Source organism: Micropterus salmoides, unplaced genomic scaffold (assembly GCF_014851395.1).
Source record: "Micropterus salmoides isolate LMB-PRFRI ecotype aquatic unplaced genomic scaffold, ASM1485139v1 Ms_hic_scaffold_1, whole genome shotgun sequence".
In the NCBI taxonomy this organism is placed as follows: domain Eukaryota; kingdom Metazoa; phylum Chordata; class Actinopteri; order Centrarchiformes; family Centrarchidae; genus Micropterus; species Micropterus salmoides.
Window position 1 is genome coordinate 52,633,951 of NW_024040040.1, and position 14,805 is coordinate 52,648,755.

Sequence of the window (14,805 nt, forward strand, 5' to 3'; positions counted from 1 at the left end):
GTAACACAGACCACTAGAGGCGCTGAGGCCACTGGTCCGGACTGGTTAGTGGTGGAGGGTCCATTGTGGACCCCTGGATGTGTTGGCAACATGGTTAGACGATTAAATGTCAGAGATCATAATCCTTTATCTATTATTGTTGTTGCACTGTATATTGCAGTTTGTGTGATTACACCTAAAGCCTAATACATGTATCTTGAGTCAAGATAAGACAAAGATTAAATTAAATCTGCGGGCCTATATTTTGTTAGTACATCTTCGTATTTACTTCTGAGACAGCCCATGTGTATAATTGAATTATTATGAAGTGTTTTCACATATTTAGATCGACTGTTTTACCTGTACAAAAGAAATTACCTGTTTCATTTCAACTAAAATTAATTTCAAATCCAGTTTAACATTTTAAATCAAATTGAACAAAATCCTGATACCATTCTATTTTTGCCAAATGAAGTGAGTTAGACAGAAAACATTCACATCAGCACTTCTCTGTGGGAAAACAGAGGAAGTGCTGACATCTGCTGGCAGAAAGCAGCTCCAGCAGGAGCTACAGAACATGAACACTGTTGATCATTTGCTGTGAAACAGGGTCGCACATAAAACTGTAATTCATTGATGCTGCAGGAAATAGGATGTTAAACATTTTTTCATTTCTAAAACTTTAGATTCAAAACTTGTAAAACATTTGTGGAGAAAATCCTCTGTATGAGTCACTTTGATTTCAAAACACAAAAACAAGGCGCCTGCAGCATAAAGACAGTAAATGAAAAAGATCTTCCACTGTAGAGTAAAGCCTTCAGTTTGCACTGTGCAGGATCATTTAATTTGCAATGTTAAGTATTGCATCATGCTGAGTTGTTACCAAGACCTGAAACTCAAACCGCATACCTGTGACAGTAACATCTCTCTGCTAAACAAGCTCAATAACTTTTTTGCATGCTTTGAAGCACAAAACTCCACACCTGCAAAGAAGACACGCCCCCCACCTGACCACCAGAGTATGTGCTTGACCTGTCGATGTGAAGATAACACTCTCTAGGATCAACAGGAAAAAAGGCTGTCGGTCCAGACAACACATCTGTGTGTTGAGGGACTGTGCAGAACTCAAGGATGTCCTCACTGACATTTTCAACACAACAGAATGTTTTATGTTGGTGGCCACATAGATATTATAATATTTAGCTTGCTGATAAGTGAAGCAGCCTTTAGTCTGAGAGCCACAGAGTGAATCAGCTGCAGCTCCATCATCACCATCTTCTCATGTTACTGAGGACGTCATCAGAAAAGCTGAATAACTTGGACTGAGTTATTATTGAACATGACTTCCTGTATTCAGACCAGTAAATCAGTTTGAGTGTGACAGCAGCTTCTCATCCTGTTTGCAGTTTAAGACTGGAGTCACCTTTCCCTGTAAATGTATGGACTGTTCCTTTAAGTCTCTAAAGTTTCATTCTGCTACTGAGACTGAGCGAGCTCTCGTTGGAAACTAATTCACCTTAATTCTGAAAATAAGTACATTGAGCATTTAATTACAGATAACATGAAACACAGAGTGTGTTTTGAAAAAACATGATTTCTTTGTTTTCCAACAAAAAAGATTCGTGTCTGTAATTTGATCAGTTTTATACATGTGATTAATGACTATAATGTCTAGAATCTATTTATAGTTACAAATTCATAATCATCAGACATTTTTTACATGAACAATATACAAAATAAAATATTCCACCACCTGAATCCAGACATTTTGTTTGTTCCGGTTTTATCGTCTTCTTTCGGTTTGTTACTGAGCAAATATTTATCTGTTTTAATATGACAAAAGGTTTCTATTGGTGGTAATAACAGAACATCAGAGAGGTACCTTTATAGATGCAATATCTACTTCCGCTGTTATTTAGAAATATGTGGAAATGAACTTCAACACTCACATGGTGGAGCTGCGACAGAAAGCAAAACAGAAAACATCAAGTAAATGTGTTAATCAGCAGTTATATTGTCATGAATAGAACTAATCTGCAGAGGCACTTTGTGTTCAGAACATCTGAATGAAATAAAGTCCATGTGGAGGTACAGGTGGAGGAGGTGGCTGCTGCTTCAACCTCTCTGGATCATCAGGACACAGCTGATCCTCTCTCAACACCACCACCTTTCTCATCACTCTGACAGAGATCAGAACTTCCAGCTGATGAGAGAAGACAGACAGCAGAAGTTATAAATCAGAGTTTACAGAGACTCCATCAGCTGTCAGTGATGCAGCACATCCAGTATAAAGACCAGCAGTGACTTCTGATCTGACTGGCTGACTGTTCTCTCTCTCTGTCTTTCTGTCCAATCCTGAAGCCTGTCACCATTCTCCTCTCACAGCTTTACTGAGGAAAGCAACCACTGAGAAGGTTGGAGGTTTACAGGAAATACTTGATCTCTGCTTTGATACCAACTGTGTTTAGTACAATACTGCTGAAACCAGCATAGACGGACTCCAACCCTCTACTGACCTCAGAGTCTTCAGTCTGCAGTCTGGATTCTCCACAAGATTAGACAGCAGCTTCACTTCTGAATCCTGCAGCTCATTGTGACTCAGCTCCAGCAGTCTCAGATGGGAGGGGTTGGACTTCAGAGCTGAGGCCAGAGAAGCACAGCTGTTCTCTGACAACCAGCAGTGCCTCAATCTGAATAAATAAATTATGTAACGTTAGAAGACAATGTTCCTGCTTGAAATCATTCAGTGTTTAATAATCTGTTCAGAGCTGAAGAAGGTTTAAAATGTAGAAGTTTAGAAAATGGAAACTCCAAACACCTGAAGGTTGAAACTATAAAATACAAAAAGGTAAAAAGAGGTCTTTAAGATTTGACTCATGATCCCAAAGAAGGTTAAAGTCAAGGGCAACTGGACTTGGTTGAAGATACTAGAAGATGTTTCGAAACATGGACATTTATATTGAGTGGACAGTAGTGCATATTGTGAGATGTAGGCTACATAGGTGTCGCTAGGCCCTTTTTACTGGGGCACGTGCCCCCCACTGTTTATGTGCTGTGCCCCAGTAAAAAACGTACACTCCTACACTTGCTGTGTGGGTATGTGTGCTTATGCTATTCTTGCCCTGACCCCTAGGGTCTCCATATCATATAGCTTCATAACAATGTTGGAAAAAGCAAATACTGACTAGGCTATATTTGTTTATGTTGTCTGACCAGCAGTGATAGGCTGGTGATGGAGCAGTGGATAAAACACATGCCTTTGGTGTGAGATACCTTGCATCGATTCCCACTCTGAGTGTGTCCCTGAGAAAAACACTTAACCCCTAGTTGCTCCACAGGCGTGCGACCTCTGACAAGGTGTTTTGGATAGCAATTGTAAGTCCCTTTGGACAAAAGCATCAGATAAAATGAAAAAAACAATTCATTGAATTTTTGGATTTTATCAGGAGTTTAAGAGGTCCAGAGTAGATTTTCCAGTGTAAATCCTTCTTGTTATACTAAGGTTTTAAATGTGGAGCTCAACATTGCTACCTCACAGTCAATGCACTAAACCACTGAAGAAGAAAATAGAATTTAGTATTAAGATACTCAGTGTTGTGTGTAGTGATACTAAGTGTTGTCGCATAAATACTGTTTATGATTACCTGGGGAACACATGGCACCACAATGCACTATGGGAAGAAGGCAAGCCAGTGGAGGCAGAGTGATGCTTTGGGCAATTTTCTGCTGGGAAACTTGGGGTCCTGCTATTCATGTGGATGTTACTTTGACAGGTACCAACTACCTAAACATTGCTGCAAACCATACACACCCATTATGGAAACGCTATTCCCCGATGGCAGTGGCCTCTTTCAGCAGGATAATGCACCCTGACACAAAAATGGTTCAGGAATGGTTTGAGGAAAACTACCAAGTTCAAGGTGTTGACTTGGCCTCCATATTCCCTAGATCTCAATCCATGCGAGCATCTGTGGGATGTGCTGGACAAACAAGTCAAATGGAGGCCCCACCTCACCACTTCCGGTGAGGACAAAGGATCTGCTGCTAATGTCTTAGAGACAGATACCATAGTACACCTTCAGAGGTCTAGAAGAGTCCATGCCTCGACGGGTCAGTGATGTCTTGGCAGTAAAAGGGGGACCTACACAATATTAGGCAGGTGGTCAAAATGTTATGGCTGATCGGTTTATGTGTACTGTGTTCATTCATAAATGTAGTTCTTATGGCGTAAACAAGACGTAAACAAATCGTGGATGCATCAGAGAAACCAGACATTCCCCAAGCAATAAACACCCGTTTCATAGAACCAACCTGTGTCTGTGTTGTTGTGAAGAGTCTGCAGTTTATTCTCACCACAACTTTCATATCATATCAATCTGAGACAGAAGTAAATAATGGAGTCTGACCTCAGAGTCTCCAGTCTACAGTGTGGACTCTCCAGAAAACCACACAGCAGCTTCACTCCTGAATCCTGCAGGTTGTTGTCACTCAGGTCCAGCTCTCTCAGATGGGAGGGGTTGGACTTCAGAGCTGAGGCCAGAGAAGCACAGCTGATCTCTGACAAACTGCAGCCCCACAATCTGTATATGGAAAAAAATATACAACTTTAGAAGACAATGTTCCTGCTTGAAATCATTCAATAATCTGTTCAGAGCTGAAGAAGGTTTAGAATGTAGAAGTTTAGAAAAAGTAAACTCCAAACACCTGAACCCAACAGGGTACCCCTGTAAATACAAAAAAAAATAGAAAGAAAAGAGCTCTCATTAATATAAATGACAACATACTGCTACTTCAATAAAGACATTGTGACTTCACCTCTTAAACTCTGCAGCTCCACCAGTGGCTTCATCTATACAAACCCCAAACACAAATTAAAAAAAATATTTTTTGGGATTGTGTCAATCACTTCAGGCCTGAAATGTGCATAGTTTGCACACCTGGGTGATGACACAGCTCCAAAAAGGTGCACAATCATGTGATATTCCTGAGGGCTAAGGCTGAAATCACCCCCGGGCCACCAAGGAACCTCCAAAATCAACAAAAACATCTTTAGAGACCCACGCTTGGTGAAACATTGCTTGTATGTATCCCATCATTCCAATCGGCTCCTGACGGAATCTGGTAAGCACACACATGAGGCGGTTAGTCAGGTCAGGACCTTAAAGAAGCTCAGGCTGAGTGAGGTTCCATTAAAAGATGCGCCACAGTCGAAGACCACTTTGAGTTTGCCTTTTTTTGAATGATACACAGTGGTGAGGTATGTACCACATTTTCCCATCCTTTTGCTTCAGCTGCTCCTGTTGCACTGCATATCCCTTTTCAATAACATCATTGAGAAAACTAGTGTACTACTTGTGAAATGATGCATTCTTCAAGAATTTCCTCTTAAAATGGGAAATACGTTGTTCAGCAACAAGCTGATTGTTAGGCATTGAAATATCCTCCTTTCTCAACGGTAATTTAAGACTATAATGTCCATCCACAATGACAGCCGAATCTTCCACAATTTTCATTTACTGTTTGTCCTCACATGACAATTCCTTTGTGTCATCATAGGATTTTTCAGTGAACTCTTTGTTATGCTATGTGACAAGCAACTCATGGAGTTTGACCAGTGAAATCCTGTTAACTGAAACTGGAGGGTTACTGTTGTCCCTAGCAGTTCCTCCTCTGAGTGGGCAATTAATCACCCATCCTAGCAATGTTTTTACTGTGTATGGTCCATCTCCTTGGCTGTTTATGATCTGCTGTGGTTCCATTACCTTATAAGCATATGTGACAATTAACAGACCAATATCTGCGTGTTGTTGAGTTTTAAAAAGTTAAAACAAACTTAATGTACTCCAGTGTTTCAGTGTTTTCCTTCAAATGTAAACCTGCAGGATTTTAGGCCAAACGATTGCATTAGAATGTTGATTAAACCATTGTTTGTATCCTCTTTGTAATGTAAAGAAGACGGACACCTCTTTGTTTAGTGCCAGAAGGACAGTTTTTTGACTGTTTCATTGACACTTAAGATAGGGTGTCAACCATTTTGTAGACAAGCCCTGTTGTTCTCCATGATTAGTTTAGAGCAAAAGACTGTTTATTCCTGTAGATTGAAGGGGGTTTCACGTCTGGGAATTGGCGCTCTTTTGTTCGACCAAAAGTAACATAGAGCAGTAAGGTACACCCTTCCTAATTGGGTGACTGTAAGCTGTGGATCTGGGAGGAGAAGCAGCTTTTCAGTCCACTGCTGGAGGCGGCTTTAGCTCAGTCTGTTCGGACTTGACTGAAAGCTGTAAATCTGAACGGAGGACCAACTTTTCAGTCCACTGCAGTGTTATTTGTTTGTTCTGTAATGCCATCTCTTTATTCACTAATTTTTGTAATTAAATCCTTTTGTTAATTTTCATTGGACTGAGCCTCTCCTTTCTCAAAATCTGAAAAAACGCAACAATTGGTGAGTGCAAATGAATCAATAATCTGTGTGGGTGTTGTGGTTATATGAGTACTAGTGGAGTCTGTTTGTTGAGAGCTCCTTGTAGAAAAACGTCTGCCATCTTGTTGAGCTGGTGTTGGAGTACCCTAGCTGTGCTGACCAGGACAGTGGTGAGCACTGCAGCCATTGTCTGTGTTGTTGGAGGGCATCCTCGCTGGGGAAACACTTCGCACTGTGATGCATGGACCCATGTGTCCCTCTCAACTACCCTGGCGGCAGTTGAAGTTGGCTGTATCACCTGGGATGATCTTAACTGTCTGGTGATGGTCTCACTGCTTTCGCTGCTTGTCTGGATGTTGTGGGGCATTAGTTCATTAGTTTTGTTAGTCGATTAGTTTCAACAATTAAACACAACATTTTCAACACACCACTCAAAAAAAAAATTTATTAAAACCCAAAACCCTTGGTGCGCACCATAATATTTACAATTCCCCATCCCTCCTTTTGATACATGGTGAAGAACCATGTATCAATGCTAGGAGACATCTTTAAAGGGAAAGAATACAGTAGAAAGCATATGCAGTTAGAATAAAGCAGGGCAGCATCACCGGGTCGTTAGAAACCTGTATGGGCCTACCATTTGTATACAGCAGTAGAAGGCAGGTGAGGAAAGAATGCAAACAATCAGTTGATTAGAAATTCTTGGTGAGCCAGACCTGTAGAAGAGAAAAGGCCATTTTAATGCATGCTGGGAATCAAAATGCATACTGTGTTGTTCCTAGGGTGACAAAGGACCATATGCTACAAATCAAGTCACATAGCTGCCCGCACTGACTCCATCTACAAAACAAAAAGCAGAGTTAAGGTTAGAAAGATTTAGCTGCGTCAAACAGTCTGAAACAAAAGAAGAGCTGGACAGAATCCTGCTTCCAGTCATTAAAGTCAGTCAAAAGTTGGTCAAAATGCTTTTAAGTCAGTGAAAAATGTGTCTGCCTCGCAGTTCAAAATCAAAAAATAAGAATCAGTCAATGGCCAGCTGTTTCCCCATGTCTGGGGTGGAGATCTCCACAAAGGAAAAATTATAATCCATGAAAGGCACTAGCCTGCTAGAGCCAAGAGAATTTAGTATTGTGGTCTTTGGAAAATCCTAGATTTCCTGTACCTGATTTGTGATGAAATTAAAAACGCACCCCTTTTGGAACGAAATCCACCTTATTATTTGAAAAATCCTTATGACAGTTCCCTGCTAAGAACCTAATAGTGACACTGTGTCACTTTGACAATCTCCTGTTTTGGGAGATACAAACAAATATAATCATCACCCATTGCAAAATGTGAAGACAAGACTGAATCTTGAGTCAGGATGAACTTAATGCTTAAATGTGCATTTTGCTGAATCAATCACAGAAAATCAACATGGAGCTGTTAGAACCCACGACAATAGCTTTACCGCATAAGGTCATTTATTTATTTCCCTAAGATCTTGAAAAACTACCAGCAGCCCCCTTTTCTCTAGAGGCAGGATGGGGGAGTTTGCATGGTGTAAGAAGAGCATTTCACAACTGGTATTTTCTTTTCCCTAAAAAATAAATGTGTGTAAAATATCTGTGTCTACATGTAAATAGGTTTGATGGCTGTTCCAACATCTGTGTCAGGAATGAGAAATTCATGTTCTATGAGCATTATGGAGCACTTTAGATTTAATCAATGAAACTTCTGCTTCTGAGTCTACAAGAAATCAGACTAGGGTGTTTATGTAAATACTGGTTTATCCCTCCCATCAGTGGTGTCTACGTGTGGGTCTGTGTCTAGGCCTATGTGCTGCTTTCTGCTGCATCCTATTTTTGTACTGACTGGACCCCTGGAAACTGCACAGTGAGGCCCCCAGATGGTGCGTGTGGCCAGGATTCTTCTGGACCTTGTTCCTCTTCCCAGGCAGTCATTGGCATCTGGGAGTAGTTGGATGGCTCCTCCCTCTGTTTTGTTATCTCCTTCAGATGTGGTGGGGGGCAGGGCAACCTTTACTTTGCCCCTTAGTCTGAGTATGCATGTTTTGTTGTCCTCTTCTTCTGACTCAGAAGAATCACTGGAGGTGTCCTCACCTTTTTCCTTCCTCTCTGGATGTGTCACACATCCCTTCTTCTTCCTTTCATTTTCTTCTTCACATTCTTCTTGTCCTTCACTGTCATAACCAGTCCTATGTTTTCTAGGCTTTTTCTTACTCTTCATCTTTCTCTTTTCCTCTTCTGTTTGTCTCTGCCTCAGTCTCTGTCTTTCACTTCCCAGCATGGTGGCTTCCTCCCTGAGCCTGAAGGCTCCATCTCCAGTGCACTCATTATCTCTACACATTTGTCCTTGATACAGGGTGGAGAAGGATGGATGCACAGGGCTTGTCACTGGCGTTCCGGTGCCGCCACTTCCTGTTCTGCTTGTTTCCAGTATGCTCTGGGTCTCGCTTATCATTTGCTGTGCATTTTGGGCCACAGCCAGAACCTCTGATATCACCTCATTCAGTTTTCGGTTTGCATCAGGAACTCCATCAACTTCCAGGACTCCTACTGTTACCGGCATTAAGGGGGCTTGTACAGGTGGACGAGAGGGGGTAGGGAGCCTGGGTTGAGACAGCATGTATGGTGGGGGAGCAGTGGGAATCACTGAATGTAGTCTAAGGTCCTTAAACTCATTCTGCTCTTCCTTGGTGGTGTCCGAGTTGGCCTCTTTCTCTGAGCAAGCTCCACTGGGCTCTTCTGGGATGACATGCTTCACGTACATCAACAACTGAGAGACACGTGCCATACGTTTTGCAGCCTTGTCAAGGGCTCTTTTTGTTGATCCAAATCTCGGTTCTCCTTTCCTCTCCCATTTTGTTTGAGCTTTGGACGCTTCTCCTCTTTCATATCCTATTATCCGTGTTCTGTATGTTCCAGTGGGACATGGGTCTGTATCTACTGGGATCAATTTTCTGTCCTGCCAATCCATCCAAATTTTTCCAGCTTCTTTTTTGTTTTTCGTCTGTTTTTCTTTTCTGTGGCTGCCTCAATTTTCTGGAAAATCTTATTCTTCCAGTCTTCTGTTGTAATGCTTGAGGATGGCTGCAGGGGTTGTTTGTCTGCCATTTTGCTAATTTGTCTATCCCTGACTTCTACACATCAGTTTGTGTCTTATTCTTTGGGTTTTGGGTGTGTGTACTAAAAATGAAATAATATAACAGAACCACAGAACAAACTCTAACCCTAAGGGGGGACTCTAACCCCTCAACACATACACAAACAATACTTAGGGACTCTAACCCTAAGGGGGGACTCTAACCCCTCAACACATACACAAACAATACTTAGGGACTCTAACCCTAAGGGGGACTCTAACCCCTCAAAACAAACAATACTTAGGGACTCTAACCCTAAGGGGGACTCTAACCCCTCAAAACAAACAATACTTAGGGACTCTAACCCTAAGGGGGGACTCTAACCCCTCAAAACAAACAATACTTAGGGACTCTAACCCTAAGGGGGACTCTAACCCCTCAAAACAAACAATACTTAGGGACTCTAACCCTAAGGGGGACTCCAACCCCTCAACACTTAGACAAACAATACTTAGGGACTCTAACCCTAAGGGGGGACTCTAACCCCTCAAAACAAACAATACTTAGGGACTCTAACCCTAAGGGGGACTCTAACCCCTCAAAACAAACAATACTTAGGGACTCTAACCCTAAGGGGGACTCTAACCCCTCAAAACATACACAAACAATACTTAGGGACTCTAACCCTAAGGGGGGACTCTAACCCCTCAACACTAAAACAAACAATACTTAGGGACTCTAACCCTAAGGGGGACTCTAACCCCTCAAAACAAACAATACTTAGGGACTCTAACCCTAAGGGGGACTCTAACCCCTCAAAACAAACAATACTTAGGGACTCTAACCCTAAGGGGGGACTCTAACCCCTCAAAACAAACAATACTTAGGGACTCTAACCCTAAGGGGGACTCTAACCCCTCAAAACAAACAATACTTAGGGACTCTAACCCTAAGGGGGGACTCTAACCCCTCAACACATACACAAACAATACTTAGGGACTCTAACCCTAAGGGGGGACTCTAACCCCTCAACACTTAGACAAACAATACTTAGGGACTCTAACCCTAAGGGGGACTCTAACCCCTCAACACATACACAAACAATACTTAGGGACTCTAACCCTAAGGGGGACTCTAACCCCTCAACACATACACAAACAATAACATACCATTGTTCTGTATTACCATCTCAAATGCTGTTTAACAGTCGGTATCTTCACTTTAAATCACTTTAAAATTTTAACAGACTTACGGAGTAGACGGTGCTTGATTCTCACACCTAAAATATCCTATACAGCCTATACAGAGTTTTGATAAAACAGGTCTCTGTTATTACCTTCCGATATTTGGGCCCCTGTGAAAATCAGGCAATCGTCTGCTCTTGGTCTGATGTTTTGTCCTGTCCTTTTCTCAAAATCACGTCGGGGTCACCAATTGTTGCGTTTTTTCAGATTTTGAGAAAGGAGAGGCTCAGTCCAATGAAAATTAACAAAAAGATTTAATTACAAAAATTAGTGAATAAAGAGATGGCATTACAGAACAAACAAATAACACTGCAGTGGACTGAAAAGTTGGTCCTCCGTTCAGATTTACAGCTTTCAGTCAAGTCCGAACAGACTGAGCTAAAGCCGCCTCCAGCAGTGGACTGAAAAGCTGCTTCTCCTCCCAGATCCACAGCTTACAGTCCTGATTCTCGCAAAATGAATTGTTCATATCATCCAGGTATGTAGGCGGGTCTTTTCCTCCAAATGGCCCAGGACCATAGCCATTGGTCGTTTGGTCACTTCTTCGTCACCCAATTAGGAAGGGTGTACCTTACTGCTCTATGTTACTTTTGGTCGAACAAAAGAGCGCCAATTCCCAGACGTGAAACCCCCTTCAATCTACAGGAATAAACAGTCTTTTGCTCTAAACTAATCATGGAGAACAACAGGGCTTGTCTACAAAATGGTTGACACCCTATCTTAAGTGTCAATGAAACAGTCAAAAAACTGTCCTTCTGGCACTAAACAAAGAGGTGTCCGTCTTCTTTACATTACAAAGAGGATACAAACAATGGTTTAATCAACATTCTAATGCAATCGTTTGGCCTAAAATCCTGCAGGTTTACATTTGAAGGAAAACACTGAAACACTGGAGTACATTAAGTTTGTTTTAACTTTTTAAAACTCAACAGTGTATAGTGGAGAGTTGAATTTTTTGAGGTATGGCCATTTAGCAATATCTTTCTGGTTGATGATGTATTGCTTTGTGACATGCATGTTTTTTTGGGTGTGCAATTCTGGAAGAGTTATCATTGTGATACCAAAAATCCCTCAGTTCACAAATCGCTTTAAAGCCAGGGTCAGCTTCTGGGACAGCACCAGCAACAAACAACAACCAAGCTCTGGCAGATCAGGTAGCACAACTCCAGACACAAATCGCCCAGTCATCTACTCATTCTCACCATTTTCCCCAGCAGCCTGCTCCTGACCTTCCCGTGCTGAACGACCGGTGACATTCGCCACGGATTCCTCTAAGGTACATTATATAATGGGACTCTTAAGGGGTCGTGCTTTGTCCTGGGTGGAAGCGACATATTCCAGTTATGTGTCAACTCTCTCTCTCTGTGAGTTCTGTTCCCGTCTAGAGGAGGTGTTTGACCACCCAGATCACGCTGGTAATGCGGCCAAGCGCCTGTTACGCCTGCGGCAGGGACAGAGGAGTGTGGCTGACTTTAGCATCAACTTTCAGACAATGGCGGCGGACTCCCAGTGGAAAACGCAGCCCTTCGTGGAGTATTTGTTGATGCTCTAAGTGAACAGCTGAAGGATGGGCTCGCTGCTCGTGTTAAACCTGCTGACTTTGATGCTCTTGTTTCCCTTGCAATTAGGTTGCCTTTCTCCCTTCTCAGTCAGTTTCAGTGCCGCCACCTGTCCGTCACCAGCCAGCTGTCTCTCCCAGGTCCACTGTTTCCATACATTTCGAGCCTCGGTCCCTGTCACCGTTGAAGTCGCCGTTGAAGAACCCATGCAGTTTGGCTGCGCCCGGCTGACACCTTTTGAACGCGATCGCCGGATGAGAGCAGGTGAATACCTATACTGTGGCAAACTTGAACACTGCATTGACCACTGTTCAGTTCGGCAAAAAGAGGAGAGTCGCCAATAAGGCTGGGGGTATTGGTGAGTTCAATTACAACTAGATCCCCATCACCCTTGCGCATGCAGATATCCGCCACTCTTTGAATCCAGCACCATAGTTTTGCCCTTACTGCACTGATATATGAGAAAAACTTCACTTGGCAAGGCTGCAACATCACACACACACACACACACACACACACACACACACACGCACTGACGTGTATTATGCATGCAGTGGAAAGTTTTATTAGACTTTGTGATTGGAGTTACCAGTGAGGAAATACTCGTGAGTTTAGCCCACACTCACTATATTATTATGCACCTTAGAGACTTTGCCGTGGATTGAGCATATTTAGAAGAAAACACCAGAGTCATTTGTGATTTTTTGTGACATTAATTTCAGGGAATTTCCAATTTTTCTTCTTGTAAATATTACACTTCATCTGGGATTTTTTTTTCCCGGTTTATTAACCCCCACCCTGGCTCCCTATTTTTTGGACATGTAAAATAGTCAATCTAAATATGTGAAAACACCTAGGAGAATTCAATTATAGCCTACAGATGGTCTACATCTAAGAAACTGTCCCGTTAATTAATTAAGAATTTCCTCTCTAAAATCATCGAGGCTGCAGGGCTCGCTGTCCGAACGTAATTCCGTTGTGTTCAGAACTTCATTGCAACTGCAGCGGAACAAGTCAACATGAAATCTAAACATATCTTATCAAGTGGTGTATTAATCTCCTACTTCTCAGCCTTAACACTGGGTAAAGATGTGGTGTGTAGCTCACGTACAGGGTAACCTCGAGTTAACCACGAACAAAACCTGCTCGGAGCAGTTTAGAGATGCAACGTAAATTGGCATCACACTCGCTACCTGCCACACCACCAACCCTGGACTTCACGCCTGCCTCGCCTACCTCCACTCCTCCGACCATACAACTACCCCTTTTTCAAGATCAACTGCACAACTGAACAGTCATTAAAACCCTCTTGCTAAACCTGAAACCCTTGAGTCGGTGTTTGCTCGAGTCCAGACCTAGCACACATAACATTCTTATTGCTCTATGCGACGGTCAGAAAACTGTTGCTCCATGTCCTGCTTGGCAGACGTAATTTTTTTTACAGCTGCACATGTCAATAGGTGCTCTAACCTCATTTTTACTACACCTAGGTGCATTTTATGACACTTGAATGGCTCTGAATTCACAGGACAAAATAATGGAGCACAGCTTAATTTGCCAAACACACACTGATATTTATCGGAGACAAAAATATTAGTAATATATAAAATATTACTAAATGAAAGACATAAAGGAAAGTTAATTTAACTTATAAATACGAAATTGTCCAAAAGATTAACCATATTTTCACTATTGCGCTAACACTAAGAAAAAGACAACGGTGTCTTGCCTCACAATCTCCAGTCTGCAGTTTGGACTCTCCAGTCCAGCAGACAGCAGCTTCACTCCTGAATCCTTCAGCTTGTTGTCACTCAGCTGCAGCTCTCTCAGATGGGAGGGATTGGACTTCACAGCTGAGGCCAGAGAAGCACAGCTGATCTCTGACAAACTGCAGAAACTCAATCTGAAAAAAGAATAAATAATGGAGATAAAAATCCATAATACTAATTCAATCAGATGTGCTCAGGTTTTAAATGTGCAGTTCAACATTACTATTTCCTTTCCCTAAAATGAGTAGAGTGACTTTGTCAGTGTGTTATTGTGGATCATCATAATGTCAGCCTTCTACAGACATCATCCAAATATCAGCACAACATTCATACACCTATTCATGTAAACACAGATCAATAACATGCTGCTGATCTTGGGCAAGTCTGGAATTAGAGGAGAAAAACTATGTTGATCCTTTAAACAGCTTCATTTGGACATTTGATTTGATCTGTTTGTGTGTGTGTGTGTGTGTGTGTGTGTGAGTGTGTGTCTGCTGAAGGATCAATATCAATGCCCAGACATTCTTTGTGAAAACACATTAAAATTTTTACTTCAGTAGAAAAATGTTATTAACTTAAATCAAATATTTGTTCAGAGTATCTTCTGTATACAGATGTGACCATTTACCAAACATTATAAACATACATTTACTTTAACAACAAACAACAGACATTTTCAACAGCTTCTTTTAGAAACACAAGTCCTTTGTGCCTGCAGACTAAATTTAGTACACAAAACGTGAAAATA

At 41.8% G+C, this 14,805-nt stretch overlaps 1 pseudogene; it reads right to left on the reverse strand.

Moving 5' to 3' along the window:
- The window catches only part of LOC119896614, an 858,889-nt pseudogene that overhangs the window by 826,845 nt on the left and 17,239 nt on the right, over window positions 1-14,805 (reverse strand).